The sequence below is a fragment of the Drosophila ananassae genome, assembly GCF_017639315.1.
Source record: "Drosophila ananassae strain 14024-0371.13 chromosome Y unlocalized genomic scaffold, ASM1763931v2 tig00000120, whole genome shotgun sequence".
In the NCBI taxonomy this organism is placed as follows: domain Eukaryota; kingdom Metazoa; phylum Arthropoda; class Insecta; order Diptera; family Drosophilidae; genus Drosophila; species Drosophila ananassae.
The window spans coordinates 99864-119730 of record NW_025319074.1 but is presented as its reverse complement, the minus strand read 5'-3'; the positions used below and the strand labels follow the sequence as shown (position 1 = coordinate 119730).

Genomic DNA, 19867 nt, shown 5'->3' with positions numbered 1-19867 from the left:
TAGCCATGACTTTTTGAAAATATGAGATTAAAAACTCCAATTTAATTGAAGAAAATATTGTTGAACCACCTATATTAAATTCAACAAAATTATTTCGAGTTTTTCCTTAAATCCAAAATTAAAACATGGTATGATCTACTGATTTCAATAAGAAAATAAAAATCTTCCATAGAAAAATGTTTGGGGAGAAATCATAGAAGAGCAAAAATTAACGTAGAAAATCTGAGATTTCAACTTTGGATGGGTATTCCAAAGATATGGTAACTGCTAGATACCATTTTTTAATTTTAGTTGGTACACATACATTTCAAAAATGATATGTACTGGAAACAATGATGGTCATAGCCATTACACGGCCTACATAATTCAATATATGGTAAAATTTGATCAATTTCTTCTCTTAGGTGTACCGCGGAAACTGTGGGTGATAGAACATATGTTTGTTCTGGACTTTGATTAAGGGGAGCTTAAAGGTTATGGAGCAGGTGAAATTATGCGTGTAGATTTTTTGCTGTTGGCCTGTGTTATTTTTTAAGTAATTTTTAAACCATTTTATTTTTTATTACTAATTAATAAAAGCAAACAGATTCAAGGAAAAGAATTTAATTCTCTGAGATAATGCTATTGATTGCAACAAAGGGGGCCATATTGCAAAGGACTGCAAGGGTGAAGTGTTTGAAGAGGTTGAGTGAATCCGCGAAAAATACATTCCCTCGAACAGCTAAAGTTGTTGGGCCTGACTTTTACGTCGACGACATGTTAACGGGTGCTGGTTGCGTGGAGGAGCTAAAGACAATAAATTCTGAAATAACTCAGGTTCTGAAGTTACTGCATCCGAGAGCACCGTTAAGCGAATAACACTTTCGGATTGGCATTGAGTGAGCCGAAGTCACAAATTCAAATTCATGCCTTTTTTGACGCATCGATGAGAGCCTATGGAGCCTGCGTCTATATTCGTTACGAATCTGCAGAACGTTTAAGTCTCGTTCTTGACTGCAAAGTCCAAAGTAGCACCGCTCAAGACAAATACGCTCCCCCGTCTTGACTTATGTGCCGCTCACCTTTTCGCAGACCTCCGCCGTAAAATCAAGCCTCTTATAACAGTCCCGATCGAACGCATTATATATTGGTCAGATTCAGAAGTTTGTCTTCATTGGATACGTTCCCATCCATCATCGTTGTCAACGTTCGTGTTAAATAGAGTTGCTGAAATTCAAGAGTGGTCAGAGGATAGCATGTGGCGGCATGTACCAACTAAACAGAATCCGGCAGATATCGTGTCAAGCGGTGGAGTCGTAAAGGAGACGGTGGAATCGATCTGGTTTACAGGTCCATCGTTTTTAACGGAGCCGGAAGATAAGTGGAGCCCCCGGTTTGATCCGTCACCAGAGGTGTTGCAGATGGAAGTAAAAAAGAATGCGGTCGGATTAACCGCAATGGTCTCCACTTCATGTATATTGAAAGTAATAGAAGGATTTTCCTCAAAAACTGCCGAGAGTGTTCGTTTACATTTTCCGCTTTATAAAAATCCATGTCCATGAAACTTCTCAGGCTGGGCTTGCCTTTTCGTTGTTGCGGGTCGAGGGCGACTAGCTAATGCTCCTATATCGTACGATGCCAAGTTTCCATTACTGTTGACGAAGCGCTGTCTATTGGTCCAGAGCTATGTCCGATACTTCCACGAGTCGAATTTTCATGTGGGTCTACGAGCACAGGTGAGTCTCTTCCGACAGCGTGTTTGGATAGTAAACGCGCAGGAAGTCTGCAGTCAAATAGTACGGTCATGCATAAGCTATTTTAAATGCAAGCCTCATCTGATGACTTAAATCATGGGAGATTTACCCTTAGATCGAATCCGTGCTCTCCGACCATTCTCCATATGTGGCGTGGATTTATGTGGCCCTATTGAAACGACGTTGAAACAACCCAGAGATACTACCCTATCCTCCAGAATGGCAACAGCACTACGCGAACAGTTGACACCACAGCGGAACTGCCCTTGGGAACAAACTTGCAGACTACTGAGAAGTACCGCAGAGGAGATGCTTGGCACGAGACAACGCAGCTGCTCTGAATGGATCTCGGCGGACACATGGGAACTCATCAGCAGACGGAATAGACTCAAGTCGATAGCGGATCACGACGGCAGAGCCAGAGAAGAACACAGGAATCTCTGCAAATTGGTGAAAAAATCAGCTAGACGCGACAAGAGAGCCGTACTGAACAGCATTGCAGAAAACGCAGAAAGAGCAGCAAATACAAACAACATGCGCTCACTGTACCAGTTGATAGGCAAACTATCTGGAAGCTACCAGAGGCAAACCCAACCCATTCGAGACTCAGACGGTAGGCTCCTAGTAGACGACGATGCTCAACTTGAGAGATGGAGGCAACACTTCATGGAGATCAGCTGTACAGAGCAACCAGGCAACGCACAGCCCAACTTCAGAAGTATCGTACCCAACAGCAGCGTTAGGATACCCCAACCCCTCCCTCAATCAGAGAAATACGAGATGCAATCCTGGTTGCAACAAAGTTAAAGAGCAACAAAGCGGCTGGAGAGGACGGCATATCTGCCGAACTCCTCCAGATCGACCCGCAACTAATGGCCGAAACATTGCACCCGCATTTCAAAGATATATGGGAAAGTGAGCGAGTTCCTGACGCTTGGAAGAGAGGAGTAATCGTTAAGCTACCAAAAAAAGGAGACAAACTAGAGCCAACAATTCGAGATGAACAAGGAGGTAGACCACTTAGGAGCTGCGTAGACCAGGCAAACACGCTACGCACAATAACCGAACAAGCCGTAAATTGGCGTTCGCCACTATACCTTCTATTCATCGACTTCCAAAAAGCGTTTGACTCTATAGACAGGGCGGCGATATGGCGTGCACTTGCAAGGAAAGGAGTGCCAATCAACATCGTAAACATAGTAGGAGCTATGTATGATGATGCGGACCTGGCAGTACTGCACAACGGAAAAATCAGAGCACCCTTTCAGACGAACACTGGCGTCAAGCAAGGCTGCCCTCTATCACCCCTACTGTTCAACCTGGTGATTGATGAGATCATGAGAGAAGTAAGCATGCATCGACGCGGGATAACTTGGAGCTTCACACAACACCTTGAAGACCTAGACTACGCCGACGATATATGCCTCCTATCACACAGACTCATCGATATACAAGCCAAGGTGTCCGACCTCGAGAAGAGAGCCAACGCAGTAGGCCTCTCCATCAACGCATCAAAGACCAAGGCGATGCGGTTTAATAACTCCAACCAAGGTAGCATCACCATCAGCGGTAAAACAGTCGATTTCGTCGACCACTTTACCTACCTTGGCACCATAATATCATCCAGTGGTGGAGTGGAAAAAGATGTAGAGAGCAGACTGTGCAAGGCAAGATCTGCATTCGGAAGATTGCACCGCATTTGGAGAAATCAGCAAATAAGTAGAAGAACAAAGCTGCGGATCTTCAATGCGTGTGTAAAATCCATTCTTCTGTACGGAGCTGAGACGTGGCTAACCTCCCAAAGGATGATGATAAAGCTGCAGTCATTCATTAACAAGTGCCTCAGGATCATATGTGGGATATTCTGGCCCAACAGAATTTCCAACAGTGACCTGTGGCGCAACACGGGGGAGGCTCACCAAATCACCAAATCAAGAAGAAACAAGAAAGGAAAGCTAACTTCGGGCGGAGCCGAAGTTGATATACCCTTGCAGTTCAGTCGCAGTCCGCTAGGTGGCGCCACCCATCTTATTTTATTAGATATATAGCGGATCGTTTATAGTCGGCCGATCCTTATGAAAATTGGCAGATCAGATTGTTTTCCCCAAAATAGAATCTGTACCAAATCCCATCTTTCTAACTTAAAAAACACCAAAGTTATGCCAATTTCGATCGTTCTATGACAGCTATAGGATATAGTCGGCCGATCCTTACGAAATTTTGTACATAAGATATTTTGGTCAAATATAACATGTGTAGAAACTCCCAACCCTCTAACTTAAAAAACACCAAAGTTATGGCATTTCCGATCAATCAGTTATATGGCAGCTATAGGATATAGTCGACCGATCCCGGCCGTTCCGACTTATATACTGCCTGCAAAGGAAAGAAGGGTGTGTGCAAAGTTTCAACTCGATAGCTTTAAAACTGAGAGACTAGTTTGCGTAGAAACAGACAGACGGACAGACGGACAGACGGACCGACGGACAGACGGACAGACGGACATGCTCATATCGACTCAGGAGGTGATCCTGATCAAGAATATATATACTTTATAGGGTCGGAGATGTCTCCTTCACTGCGTTGCACACTTTTGACCAAAATTATAATACCCTCTGCAAGGGTATAAAAATGGATATGGATAGGTCACGCACTCAGGAAGAAAACAGACAGCATAGTCAGGAAGGCACTGGATTGGAACCCACAGGGAAGCAGAAGAGTGGGCCGCCCCAAGCTTACCTGGCGCCGTACTATAATACAAGAATTATCCCGCAGCAACATCACGTGGGATTACGCTAAGCAAACTGCACCAAACAGAGTCAGGTTCAAAGTCCTTGTAAATGCCCTAAGCTCCCAAGCGGAGTAATAGGAGAAAAAAAAAAAAAAAAAAAAAAAAAAAATATCCGATAGCTGCCATATAACTGATTGATCGGAAATGCCATAACTTTGTTGTTGGGCCAAGCAGCCACCAAAAAATGAATTTAAAATAATCATAAAATGCTTAGCTGCAGCTGTTGTTATCAGCATGTATTCTTCTCTGTTTTGTCTCCCAGTTTCGCATGCGCTTTATTGTTATTTGTAGCGTATGCACTTTGGGAGCTTTGGATGAGCTTCTGGGCAAGGTCTTAGGTTTTATGCACTTGTAATTCAGCATTGTTTTGGATCGGCCGCGGATTTTGTTTTGGGGTTAAATTGACCCATAATAAATTGAATTGTAAAATTGAACCTGTTCTATTAATTCGGCCGCTATCAAAACGCTCATAGCTCAACATTTGGTGACCCCGACGTGATTTCATCCCGGCTGATTATTGGGATCAGCATTTAAAGTCCCAAGAAAACGCCCTTGTTGTTGTTGTTACAAGTTGCATTTTAATCGAATAATGGAGTCTGGAGCTGAGACTATTGGACTATGCTGGTGCCGCAAACCGGGAAAGGATGCTGCGAAGAAGAGCAGAGGTGACCTGCCAGGAGATGGAGGCGCTGCATCATAAAGTGAAGGCTGCGGCGCGGACTGAGGATTGTACCATTATGGCGCAGTGGAGAAGCGTTCGCGTGAGCGGTTCACCGCGCTTCATGAAGAGTATGAGGAGCTTCATTTTAGCGAGATCGGGAGTATCTGTATTGGAGATTCTCGCAGCTGGCGACTGATGTGCAAGTGGAAATTAAGGTGGAGGTTCCCAAGCGGTGTCTCATTTCATGCCTGCGCGAGTCAGCCTTGGATACGGTGAGACCTCTGGAAATTACTGACGCGAACTAATATGTGGCCCTTGACCTATTGCGCAATCGTTTTAGTAATCGTCGTTTAATATTTCAGTCTCACATTAATGAGATCCTGCAGCTTCGTGTGGTCGAGCCAGGGTCTGTTGCTACTTTGCGGGAGCTATCGGATCGGTTCAATGGGCATATGCGGGCTCTTATGAGTTCCGGATCCGCTGCCGAGATCCAAGGATGCTTGCTCATTCAGATTATCCTGCAGAAGTTGGATCCTGCCACAAAGGCCAAGTGGGAAGACACTCTCGCTGGAAGTAACGACAGCCTTCCTACTTGGGAGTCCATGGCACGATTCTTGGAGCAAAGGTGCCGGACTCTTGAATGCGTCGACTTTTCTTTGGCGTCGTATCCACCAGCTAACCAAAGGGGCCGAGGTAGATCTTCGAATAACCAATCTTAGTGCATGGTTATTAACGCCCGTCCTGCTCTATGCGCCCTGTGTGGTATTTAGGTGCACGAGCTTCCTTCTTGTTCAAAGTTTATTTGAGAAGCGCTTTGCAAATTGAGGAGCGGTACGACGAAGTGCGGCGTCTGGCTCGCTGTTTTGTTTGTCTGGAGGATGGCCATCTCGCTCGCGGATGCTCAGCTTCCCGCTGCTTGACGTGCAATCAGCGTCATCATATTTTGTAGCACCCTCGCGGGAAGATTTCACCTACACGAGTCTTCCGTCCCATCGGTTCCGTTTCTGTTGCGAACCCATCCCGCTCCATCAAACCTGTTATGGATCGCAATGCTAAGCTAGTGCTCCTGCCAACAGCCAATGTACTCGTTCGTGGTCGATCTGGAGCCTTCTTGCCTTGCCGAGTTTTATTGGATTCCGGTTCACAAGTGCAGCTCATCTCGCCGCGGCTGGCGAATGAACTTCAGCTTGGCCGCTCCAAATGCTCCACAACGGTGGCCGGTTTCGGCGGCGCTGGGTTTGAAACGGATAGAGCATCCATTAATGTGTGCTTGAAGTCCCGCCTTAGCACGTATTCAGTGGAAATTGAGGCTGTTGTAGCTTCACATATAACGGACTATCAGCCTAGCCAGGACATAGATGCTTCGGGCTGGAAGATTCCTGGCAATATGGATCTAGCTGATCCCAACTTCCACAAAACGCAGCGAGTGGAGCTCCCCATTGCTCAGAATACTCGATTTGGCTGGGTGGTTTCTGTACGCTGTGAACTATCACGGGATGTGTCGGCGCTCTATGCTAGGGAAGACAGCCCACGGAAAAACCACTGCAATGATGTGACTGCTGCCCCTTCCAACAGTGTTATTGAAGGCCCACCCTTCAATGGGATGAGGATGTTGGGACAAGCAGCCACCAAAAAATGAATTTAAAATAATCATAAAATGCTTAGCTGCAGCTGTTGTTATCAGTATGTATTCTTCTCTGTTTTGTCTCCCAGTTTCGCATGCGCTTTATTGTTATTTGTAGCGTATGCACTTTGGGAGCTTTGGTGGAGCTTCTGCGCAAGCTCTTAGGTTTTATGCACTTGTAATTCGGCATTGTTTTGGATCGGCCGCGGAATTGGTTTTGGGGTTAAATTGACCCATAATAAATTGAATTGTAAAATTGAACCTGTTCTATTAATTCGGCCTAATAATTTGGTCTATTAATTAAGGATCGGTCGATAAAATGCGATCCACTATATATCTAATATTATAAGATGCAAGGGTATATAAACTTCGGCTCCGCCCGAAGTTAGCTTTCCTTTCTTGTTCAGATTCATTTACTTTATAGAAATTTGATAAATTTGGAAATTACTATGGTAGCAATGATCCATAAAAATTCTGAAGAAAGTTTAGGTTTAACTTTGAAGAAAACACTAAAGTAACGTTATTTGTAATCATTCAGTTATGCAAGCTATAAGATACAGTCAGCCAATGTTTATTAAATTTTATAGATTAAAAAAAATATGGCCAAAAATAAATTCTGTTGAAAGGCATTCTAGCATTTTAACACCTATAGGTGTGCCAATAGGTCTGCTAAAACGGATAACAAGGGCCGGCCAGGGAAGCCCGGAATGGGCATTCGGAGAGCCAGCGGGGATACGGCGGAGGAGCCAACTCCGGTGAGATTCACCCTTACAGCCTTGTAAACAAGCTAGAAAGAAAAAGGGATATTATTAAATGAAGCTGTCGGTGTTATTTCTGGGCTCGGGCAGTCACGAAGAATATATAAATTCGATGGAACGACCTATCGGTACACACAGACCTAAATCGTTTGAAATAAGTGATAAGGTTATTTCAAGTTATTACTTTCAGCTAAGTAATTTGGCATCGCATTTTAATGTAAAGTTTCCATTAATAGTTGAAAAATCAGTGTTGACTCAGTGTTGAAAAATTATAAGTGTTGATAAGTACGTATATATTGATAGGCTCAGCTTTTTCAGATGCACCTGCCATAATGGAACAAATTAAAGGTTGCATTTCCTGTCTGCTACCGAATTTCATTTTTCTTCGTATTCTCGCATCTGGCCGAGATTTTTTTTATTTCAAATCGTTTTACAAAAAAAAAATAATTAAAACATTTTCTGTGGAAACATTTATAAAGATTTAAATATAAATACCATATTTTCGCAAACTGATTTAATAAAATTCCCATCCGAAAATGATGGGAATCATCAATCATCCCATCCCAGCATTTTAGCAATTTCCTTTGAGTGATTTCATGCAGTGAAAAGTTTTCGGCAATCCAACAACAAATGCCTTCGCATTACTCTAAAAGTATTGAAACTTTGTTAAGTATGGTTAAACTACGCTAAATTGTTCTTTTAATTGTCTTGCCAATGCTCAGAGCAGTACACGTACATATTTGACTTTGCTCTTCCCGTATGAAAGGGCATTCCAACATCAAACTAGGAAAGAGTGGAATAGAACTGTGCAAAAGCGACGTAACCCCTTGGAGTAAAAGTGATTAAAAAATAAGAGTTTGATTAGGAAAAATTAGGCTCCCTCACCGGGAGGATTCCCAACCGTGTGTGCCAACTTTGGCAAGCCCTGGCAAGATCTCCTCAAACTTTAACCACCCCGCCGGTAAAATCAAATCCGTCTGAGTGAAATCTTGGATCGTTTACAAATTATAACCAAATAATGATTAAGGTTATAATTTTTATTTTAAAAATCACAAAAAAATAATTAGTTTCTAAGCGAAACAAATAAAAATCAAGAATAATAACTACGTTCTAAGAGAAAAAATAAAAATCAACAATAATCGTTAATCTCTGAGCGAAAAAATTAAAATAAAAAATAAACATTATTTGTGATTTTTATTTTTTGTGCTGAAAAATATCACTCAATTCATGGTTGCGAGCTATGTATAAATTTTTTTGGACATATAAGTACCATATCTCCATAGACCAGGTATATAGATCCAAATTAACACTATGATTTTTCCTCTATCACTCCTCCAAAACATTCAAAATTATAAAGGCACTGCAATTCATCAAGCGAGTACTAATCGAAGTTACTATTCGTGAAATTAAATAAGTTAATGCAGATTTTGCGATGTATTGGACACTTTTAATGAAAAAATTATGTTTTTAGATAAGCCATCATATACCTGCTTGATGCTATAGCTGGAATATCTAAGTTACGAAAGATTAAAGTAGTCAGTGTTTTCAGAACTGCTAGAGGGAGATTTTCTTCTGTGACTAAATCTATACCCTAATTTTTGACTTCAGCTTGTCCCATCGGCACCGAATTTTTTGGGTGCCCACTCTACGTTGGTCATCGCATCCACTTCCGTATCATACACGTCTTTATGTTTATGCATGTCGACAAATTTTTTTCAAAATTGAAAATATATTATTCTTAAGAGGATTGCTGATTTTCTGTTTTTTTCTAATTTTTGAGTGGAGTGATCCCTGATAAATCATAGTGTTAATTTCGACCTATATACCTGGTCTATAGAGATGTCCAAATGTGCACTCATATGTCCAAAAAAAAATTAATACATGACCCAAAAATATGAATTGAGTGAAATTTTTGAGCGAAAATGATAATGGTAATTTTTAATTTATATTTTTTCGGTCACAAATTAATGATTATTATTAATTTTTATTTTTTCGCTCAGAGAATATTAATATTTTTTGATTTTTCGTTCACATATTTTTTTATTAGGATTTTCACTAGTGTTTACTAAGGTACCACCCAGCGCTATTTAATCCATTTCAACTGGATATTTGAACGGTAGGTCCCGGAGTCGTAGTCAAAGAATGTATAAAAGCTTAATTTACTTGGGTTCTTCAAGGGTATGCTCGGGTTGAACAGGCGCTTCCTGTGATAAGGCAGAGGATGAGGTGAGATACTTGATGTCCTGGTTGGATGGTAAAGGATCGGCTAAGCGTAACTGACGTGGGATATTTCTTGGCGCTTGAATAGGGTGAAATGTTTGATTGGGCATTATTTCCGTTAGTACAACTACTTTGATTTGTTTTTGGAAATCAGTGGTTAATTATGATAGGGTCACCACAGCCCTTTTTCATGATATATTAGTTGTTCCTCCCAGTGCAGCGATTTTGAGGGTTGATGACACCAATTGTAGTCCCAGTGTGGTGTCAGCCATTCTTCTGGACATATTGCTCAAAAATTTAAGCAACTTTTCCCCAGCATAGATTATGGAGAGTTCAGAAGAAAACTTCAGAACAATTGCTTTCAGTCTGGCACAGCGCGATCGACCGAATCGTCTGGTTCTTGTGGACAAAATGTCTATGTGGAATTGCCCGTATTTAGGCATCTAAGTTACGAGATTAGATCTCAGTTGCCAACGGTGACGCCCAAAAGAACAACTCTTCGTTCCATCTCTGCTCTGCAGCCTGCAACTGATGAATCTCCAGACATTTCTACACAGGTGGATGTGGTGGATCACGATCCCTTAAAACCAGTGCAAATGATTTTAGGGGAATAAGATAGCACAACCAAAATTATCCTTCCTACTTCCGGCAAGGACGGGAATTACTTTCTTAAAATACTTAAGGATGAGCAAGCTCGCCTGTTAGCGCTGGCCCCCTCGCACACAAATACTCGGATGCTTTGGTTAATAATCCCGATATATCAGAGGACACATTCGGGCTTCTCCGATCTGCGTCGGGAAAGGCCAGTCTTTTAGTATCACAGAAAATGAAGCAGTTTGAGGGGCTTTGTCACAATAACCTAAATCGCTCGCCCGAGGACGAATTTTCCACGACAGCGAACGACCTACAGGGCTTTTGGAACATTGTTTATTTAAAAGTTACTCATGTGGAAAATATATTTTCTGATATTGACCACGTAAACGCTAATGATTGGAAGCGTAATATTGATTTGCTAAGGGAGGAAACCTTAATAAAAACGATAAAAACCGCAAAAACAGGAGCTTTAAAAGCGAAAACTTCTGGAACGAGTAATACTATACCCGGATCAAAATTGGCACCAGCGAACACGGCAGCAGCATTAAAGCGCGAGGCTCAAAGAGCGCAGCTGCTGGAAATGGAACGTCAGCGCCGAGAGGCAATGGCCGCGGCGGCCAAATTAACTGAAACCGTTTCTGATGGAGCAATTGAACTTTCAGATACAATACGTGATAGTTCTCCAAACATCAAGAACATCAGCTAAAAAATGCTCCTTGGGAAAAGAAAGCGTGCTCTCTAAATGTAAATGTATGTTATTTTAACTCGCAAGAATAAACCACACCAATATAAAAAAAAGCTGAGAAATTCTTAGTTGAATTAAATATTAACTAGTCCCAAATAAAATGCACATGGTCCGCAAATTTATATGAGTCACAAATTTTTGAAGAACTCCGGCTGAAAAATATATTGATGCATAGGAAATATGTCATTAATATGTCAAAATGTTTGTTAACGTTGCCTTATTTGGGGGAAATTTACCTGTTGGGCCAAGCAGCCACCAGAAAGTGCATTTAAAATAATCATAAAATGTTTAGCTGCAGCTGTTGTTGTCAGCATGTATTCTTCTTTGTTTTGTCTCCCAGTTTCGCATGCGCTTTATTGGTATTTGTAGCGCATGCACTTTGGGAGCTTTGGCGGAGCTTCTGCGCAAGCTCTTGGGTTTTAGGCACTTGTAATTCGGCATTGTTTTGGTTCGGCCGCGGAATTTGTTTTGGGGTTAAATTGACCCACAATAAATTGAATTATAAAATTGAACCTTGTCTATTAATTCGGCCGCTATCAAAACGCTGATAGCTCAACATTACCGTTTCCAGTTAAATAGTTGAAAATAGGTGCACTCTGGAAATTTTTTTTTGTGATTGATTTTTGTCCTTGTGTAATATTATTTAAAGTTAACAAAAATTCAAATTAATATTTTAATATCTTTTTATACTCATTTTTTTAAATAACGAATATAAATTTATAAGGAATTATAAAATTGTCTCATGTAGTTACTGCATTGAGGTGAAATAAAATCTTTTTTCGACTCCTCTGTGCCGGGTTGACCCTGAGGGTATTCCCTCCAAAAATATGGCTTCATATTTTTTGGCAAGGGGTGTGAGTGCCTTGGATTATTTTCATTGCCAATTTCTTATAGAGCCTCCTAGTCAGCAGCCGGACTCGGCATAGATGCCGCTATTAACATGAAAATTTCCCAAAACATATTCTCAGTTTAACATATTCATACCCAAGAACCTAAAACTAGTAATCATTTCGTTTATCATTTCGCCTCTTGCCAGCGAAATGATAAACAAATGCATTGTTCTGAGTTTCTATTGCTAAGCTTTGATTTACTTGTATTTTTGGCACTGATTTGAGCGGCTGCGAGTTTGATTAGATTGAACCCTCGAATAAAAACATTGAAATTTGATTGAAAATGATTTCTGAAATTGTTTATTTACTTGGCCGCTATTAAAAAAAAATTAATAGCTTAACATTTGGTGACCCCGACGTGATTTCATCCCGGTCGATTATTGTGATCAGCATTAAAAGAACCACTAAAGCGCCGTTGCTTTTGTTGTCACAAAGTTGTATTTTAATTTAATTGCACAATGGAGTCGGGCGCTAAAGCTACTGCATCTGCTGCGTCAATCCGTGAGAGGGTGCTGCGGAGACGCGCAGAGGTGAAATGCCAGGAAATGGAGGTCCTGCATCGGAAGGTCAAGGCTGCGATACAGACCGACGATTCTACTATTCTGACCCTCGAGTCTGCGCGATCGCTTCATCACGCTGCAGGAGGAACTGGAGGAGCTAAACTACAGTGAGATCGGGAGCGATTTATTTTTGCGGTTCTCTCCAGGCCACACATCCAGGTGGAGGTGGCCAAGCGTTCCATTAGAGTTGCTGCTCCCTCTACGCGTTTGGATGGTACCAGTGGTGCTGGGATTTCAACCGCTCCATATAGGCCTGCCCCCTCATTGCCCCCGTTGCCAATGCCAACATTTAGCCATATTTATTTCTGGATTTCTGCGCCCGGATTTCTGCGCCCTATTTAGGACAGCCATTGACAGTCACCCGCACTTGACCAAGATGGAGAAGCTCATGTGGCTCATTTCCTGTCCGACGCTAACTATGATGTTGCCCTTGACCTTTTGCGCAACCGTTTTAGCAGCCGACGGTTAATCTTCCAGGCTCACATCAACGAGATCCTGCAGCTAAGGGTGGTTGAGCCGGGATCCGTTGCTACTCTTCGGGAGTTATCCAACCGATTCAATGGACATATGCGGGCCCTCATGAATTCCGAGACGTCGGCCTAAATTCAAGGGTGCCTCCTCATCCAGATCATCTTCTAAAAGCTGGACCCTGCCACCAAGGGCAAATGGGAAGACTCTTTGGCAGGAATCACTGATGACAGCCTGCCAACTTGGGAATCTATGGCTCGGTTCCTGGAACAATGGTGCCGTACCCTGGAGGCGGTGGATTTGGGCTTAGCTCTGCATTTGTCAGCGAATCAGGCGGGCCGACGTAGGCCGACTTGCCCTTTGCTTTGTGTGCCTCAAGTCTGAGCACTTACCCCGCGGATGCTCTTACTCCCGCTGCCCAACTTGCAATCGCCGACATGCATCCTTGCGAGCAATTATGTAGCGCCACTTTCGTTCTCGCTTCCGGTTTGGATCCGGCCAATGAAGCTGAGCTCCATGGCAGATCAGGAGCCTTTCTTCCTTGTCGAGCGCTACTTGACTACGGCTCACAAGTTCATCTTATCACATTACGGCTGGCCAGCCAACTTCAGCTTCATCGGTCCAAATGTTCTGTAGCAGTGACTGGCCTTGGAGACGCTGAACTCACTACAGATGGAGCATCGGTTAACGTTTGCCTGAAGTCACGCCTATCCACATATTGTGTGTACATTTGTGGCGTCTCACATCATAGAGCGTCAACCGATGTAGTTCTAGCTGATCCGAACTTCCACAGAGCTCAGCGTGTGGATCTGCTGATTGGAGCAAGCCTGTTTTCTGATCTGCTCTCAATAGGGCAAATCCAGCTATCAGACGGTCTGCCTCTGGTGCAGAAGACACGTTTTGGATGGGTAGTTTCTGGAGGAGGTGGCACCCCAGGAAAACCTCGTTTGGCCGCCTCATGTAAAATGACTCCTGCTCACTCTGCAAACCCTTTTGACGATCGCCTCGATTATCTTCTTACAATTCTGGGAACTGGATGCCTGCACTGCGCCTATCGTTCAGGCTACTAAGGAGGAGCTCGATTGCGAGGCCCACTTCGTCATACACCACGTCCGTCTTCAATCAGGCCTTCCAACCAAGCTCAGTATGGAGCCAAGGCAATGAAACGGCGTTATGTTCCTACTGCTTTTAATCCAGCTGATCTAATGTTAAGAGATCTAATGTTCCTCCCAGTGCAGCGATGTTGAGGGTTGATGACACCAATTGTAGTCCCAGTGTGGTGTCAGCCATTCTTCTGGACATATTGCTCGAAAATTTAAGCAATTTTTCCCCAGCATAGATTATGAAGAGTTCAGAAGAAAACTTCAGAACAATTGCTTTCAGTCTGGCACAGCGCGATCGACCGAATCGTCTGGTTCTTGTGGACAAAATGTCGATGTGGAATTGCCCGTATTTAGGCATCTAAGTTACGAGATTAGATCTCAGTTGCCAACGGTGACGCCCAAAAGAACAAGTCTTCGTTCCATCTCTGCTCTGCAGCCTGCAACTGATGAATCTCCAGACATTTCTACACAGGTGGATGTGGTGGATCACGATCCCTTAAAACCAGTGCAAATGATTTTAGGGGAATAAGATAGCACAACCAAAATTATCCTTCCTACTTCCGGCAAGGACGGGGATTACTTTCTTAAAATACTTAAGGATGAGCAAGCTCGCCTGTTAGCGCTGGCCCCCTCGCACACAAATACTCGGATGCTTTGGTTAATAATCCCGATATATCAGAGGACACATTCGGGCTTCTCCGATCTGCGTCGGGAAAGGCCAGTCTTTTAGTATCACAGAAAATGAAGCAGTTTGAGGGGCTTTGTCACAATAACCTAAATCGCTCGCCCGAGGACGAATTTTCCACGACAGCGAACGACCTACAGGGCTTTTGGAACATTGTTTATTTAAAAGTTACTCATGTGGAAAATATATTTTCTGATATTGACCACGTAAACGCTAATGATTGGAAGCGTAATATTGATTTGCTAAGGGAGGAAACCTTAATAAAAACGATAAAAACCGCAAAAACAGGAGCTTTAAAAGCGAAAACTTCTGGAACGAGTAATACTATACCCGGATCAAAATTGGCACCAGCGAACACGGCAGCAGCATTAAAGCGCGAGGCTCAAAGAGCCTCTGGAAATGGAACGTCAGCGCCGAGAGGCAATGGCCGCGGCGGCCAAATTAACTGAAACCGTTTCTGATGGAGCCATTGAACTTTCAGATACAATACGTGATAGTTCTCCAAACATCAAGAACATCAGCTAAAAAATGCTCCTTGGGAAAAGAAAGCGTGCTCTCTAAATGTAAATGTATGTTATTTTAACTCGCAAGAATAAACCACACCAATATAAAAAAAAGCTGAGAAATTCTTAGTTGAATTAAATATTAACTAGTCCCAAATAAAATGCACATGGTCCGCAAATTTATGAGTCACAAATTTTTGAAGAACTCCGGCTGAAAAATATATTGATGCATAGGAAATATGTCATTAATATGTCAAAATGTTTGTTAACGTTGCCTTATTTGGGGGAAATTTACCTGTTGGGCCAAGCAGCCACCAGAAAGTGCATTTAAAATAATCATAAAATGTTTAGCTGCAGCTGTTGTTGTCAGCATGTATTCTTCTTTGTTTTGTCTCCCAGTTTCGCATGCGCTTTATTGGTATTTGTAGCGCATGCACTTTGGGAGCTTTGGCGGAGCTTCTGCGCAAGCTCTTGGGTTTTAGGCACTTGTAATTCGGCATTGTTTTGGTTCGGCCGCGGAATTTGTTTTGGGGTTAAATTGACCCACAATAAATTGAATTATAAAATTGAACCTTGTCTATTAATTCGGCCGCTATCAAAACGCTGATAGCTCAACATTACCGTTTCCAGTTAAATAGTTGAAAATAGGTGCACTCTGGAAATTTTTTTTTGTGATTGATTTTTGTCCTTGTGTAATATTATTTAAAGTTAACAAAAATTCAAATTAATATTTTAATATCTTTTTATACTCATTTTTTTAAATAACGAATATAAATTTATAAGGAATTATAAAATTGTCTCATGTAGTTACTGCATTGAGGTGAAATAAAATCTTTTTTCGACTCCTCTGTGCCGGGTTGACCCTGAGGGTATTCCCTCCAAAAATATGGCTTCATATTTTTTGGCAAGGGGTGTGAGTGCCTTGGATTATTTTCATTGCCAATTTCTTATAGAGCCTCCTAGTCAGCAGCCGGACTCGGCATAGATGCCGCTATTAACATGAAAATTTCCCAAAACATATTCTCAGTTTAACATATTCATACCCGAGAACCTAAAACTAGTAATCATTTCGTTTATCATTTTGCCTCTTGCCAGCGAAATGATTAATGCATTGTTCTGAGTTTCTATTGCTAAGCTTTGATTTACTTGTATTTTTGGCACTGATTTGAGCGGCTGCGAGTTTGATTAGATTGAACCCTCGAATAAAAACATTGAAATTTGATTGAAAATGATTTCTGAAATGATTTTCTTCAGCTTTATCGGTCCAAATGTTCTGTAGCAGTGACTGGCCTTGGAGACGCTGAACTCACTACAGATGGAGCATCGGTTAACGTTTGCCTGAAGTCACGCCTATCCACATATTGTGTGTACATTTGGCGCGTCTCACATCATAGAGCGTCAACCGATGTAGTTCTAGCTGATCCGAACTTCCACAGAGCTTAGCGTGTGGATCTGCTGATTGGAGCAAGCCTGTTTTCTGATCTGCTCTCAATAGGGCAAATCCAGCTATCAGACGGTCTGCCTCTGGTGCAGAAGACACGTTTTGGATGGGTAGTTTCTGGAGGAGGTGGCACCCCAGGAAAACCTCGTTTGGCCGCCTCATGTAAAATGACTCCTGCTCACTCTGCAAACCCTTTTGACGATCGCCTCGATTATCTTCTTACAATTCTGGGAACTGGATGCCTGCACTGCGCCTATCGTTCAGGCTACTAAGGAGGAGCTCGATTGCGAGGCCCACTTCGTCATACACCACGTCCGTCTTCAATCAGGCCTTCCAACCAAGCTCAGTATGGAGCCAAGGCAATGAAACGGCGTTATGTTCCTACTGCTTTTAATCCAGCTGATCTAATGTTAAGAGATCTAATGTTCCTCCCAGTGCAGCGATGTTGAGGGTTGATGACACCAATTGTAGTCCCAGTGTGGTGTCAGCCATTCTTCTGGACATATTGCTCGAAAATTTAAGCAATTTTTCCCCAGCATAGATTATGAAGAGTTCAGAAGAAAACTTCAGAACAATTGCTTTCAGTCTGGCACAGCGCGATCGACCGAATCGTCTGGTTCTTGTGGACAAAATGTCGATGTGGAATTGCCCGTATTTAGGCATCTAAGTTACGAGATTAGATCTCAGTTGCCAACGGTGACGCCCAAAAGAACAAGTCTTCGTTCCATCTCTGCTCTGCAGCCTGCAACTGATGAATCTCCAGACATTTCTACACAGGTGGATGTGGTGGATCACGATCCCTTAAAACCAGTGCAAATGATTTTAGGGGAATAAGATAGCACAACCAAAATTATCCTTCCTACTTCCGGCAAGGACGGGGATTACTTTCTTAAAATACTTAAGGATGAGCAAGCTCGCCTGTTAGCGCTGGCCCCCTCGCACACAAATACTCGGATGCTTTGGTTAATAATCCCGATATATCAGAGGACACATTCGGGCTTCTCCGATCTGCGTCGGGAAAGGCCAGTCTTTTAGTATCACAGAAAATGAAGCAGTTTGAGGGGCTTTGTCACAATAACCTAAATCGCTCGCCCGAGGACGAATTTTCCACGACAGCGAACGACCTACAGGGCTTTTGGAACATTGTTTATTTAAAAGTTACTCATGTGGAAAATATATTTTCTGATATTGACCACGTAAACGCTAATGATTGGAAGCGTAATATTGATTTGCTAAGGGAGGAAACCTTAATAAAAACGATAAAAACCGCAAAAACAGGAGCTTTAAAAGCGAAAACTTCTGGAACGAGTAATACTATACCCGGATCAAAATTGGCACCAGCGAACACGGCAGCAGCATTAAAGCGCGAGGCTCAAAGAGCCTCTGGAAATGGAACGTCAGCGCCGAGAGGCAATGGCCGCGGCGGCCAAATTAACTGAAACCGTTTCTGATGGAGCCATTGAACTTTCAGATACAATACGTGATAGTTCTCCAAACATCAAGAACATCAGCTAAAAAATGCTCCTTGGGAAAAGAAAGCGTGCTCTCTAAATGTAAATGTATGTTATTTTAACTCGCAAGAATAAACCACACCAATATAAAAAAAAGCTGAGAAATTCTTAGTTGAATTAAATATTAACTAGTCCCAAATAAAATGCACATGGTCCGCAAATTTATGAGTCACAAATTTTTGAAGAACTCCGGCTGAAAAATATATTGATGCATAGGAAATATGTCATTAATATGTCAAAATGTTTGTTAACGTTGCCTTATTTGGGGGAAATTTACATGTTGGGCCAAGCAGCCACCAGAAAGTGCATTTAAAATAATCATAAAATGTTTAGCTGCAGCTGTTGTTGTCAGCATGTATTCTTCTTTGTTTTGTCTCCCAGTTTCGCATGCGCTTTATTGGTATTTGTAGCGCATGCACTTTGGGAGCTTTGGCGGAGCTTCTGCGCAAGCTCTTGGGTTTTAGGCACTTGTAATTCGGCATTGTTTTGGTTCGGCCGCGGAATTTGTTTTGGGGTTAAATTGACCCACAATAAATTGAATTATAAAATTGAACCTTGTCTATTAATTCGGCCGCTATCAAAACGCTGATAGCTCAACATTACCGTTTCCAGTTAAATAGTTGAAAATAGGTGCACTCTGGAAATTTTTTTTTGTGATTGATTTTTGTCCTTGTGTAATATTATTTAAAGTTAACAAAAATTCAAATTAATATTTTAATATCTTTTTATACTCATTTTTTTAAATAACGAATATAAATTTATAAGGAATTATAAAATTGTCTCATGTAGTTACTGCATTGAGGTGAAATAAAATCTTTTTTCGACTCCTCTGTGCCGGGTTGACCCTGAGGGTATTCCCTCCAAAAATATGGCTTCATATTTTTTGGCAAGGGGTGTGAGTGCCTTGGATTATTTTCATTGCCAATTTCTTATAGAGCCTCCTAGTCAGCAGCCGGACTCGGCATAGATGCCGCTATTAACATGAAAATTTCCCAAAACATATTCTCAGTTTAACATATTCATACCCGAGAACCTAAAACTAGTAATCATTTCGTTTATCATTTCGCCTCTTGCCAGCGAAATGATTAATGCATTGTTCTGAGTTTCTATTGCTAAGCTTTGATTTACTTGTATTTTTGGCACTGATTTGAGCGGCTGCGAGTTTGATTAGATTGAACCCTCGAATAAAAACATTGAAATTTGATTGAAAATGATTTCTGAAATGATTTTCTTCAGCTTTATCGGTCCAAATGTTCTGTAGCAGTGACTGGCCTTGGAGACGCTGAACTCACTACAGATGGAGCATCGGTTAACGTTTGCCTGAAGTCACGCCTATCCACATATTGTGTGTACATTTGGCGCGTCTCACATCATAGAGCGTCAACCGATGTAGTTCTAGCTGATCCGAACTTCCACAGAGCTTAGCGTGTGGATCTGCTGATTGGAGCAAGCCTGTTTTCTGATCTGCTCTCAATAGGGCAAATCCAGCTATCAGACGGTCTGCCTCTGGTGCAGAAGACACGTTTTGGATGGGTAGTTTCTGGAGGAGGTGGCACCCCAGGAAAACCTCGTTTGGCCGC

At 42.2% G+C, this 19867-nt stretch overlaps 3 pseudogenes; all 3 read left to right on the top strand.

Moving 5' to 3' along the window:
* Positions 1 to 2941: 2941 nt before the first annotated feature.
* LOC26515115 lies at positions 2942 to 11231 on the top strand (annotated as a pseudogene).
* Positions 11232 to 13481: 2250 nt separating this feature from the next.
* LOC116656490 lies at positions 13482 to 15501 on the top strand (annotated as a pseudogene).
* A 720-nt stretch (positions 15502 to 16221) lies between these two features.
* On the top strand, positions 16222 to 18435 carry LOC116656489 (annotated as a pseudogene).
* The last annotated feature ends 1432 nt before the right edge of the window (positions 18436 to 19867 follow it).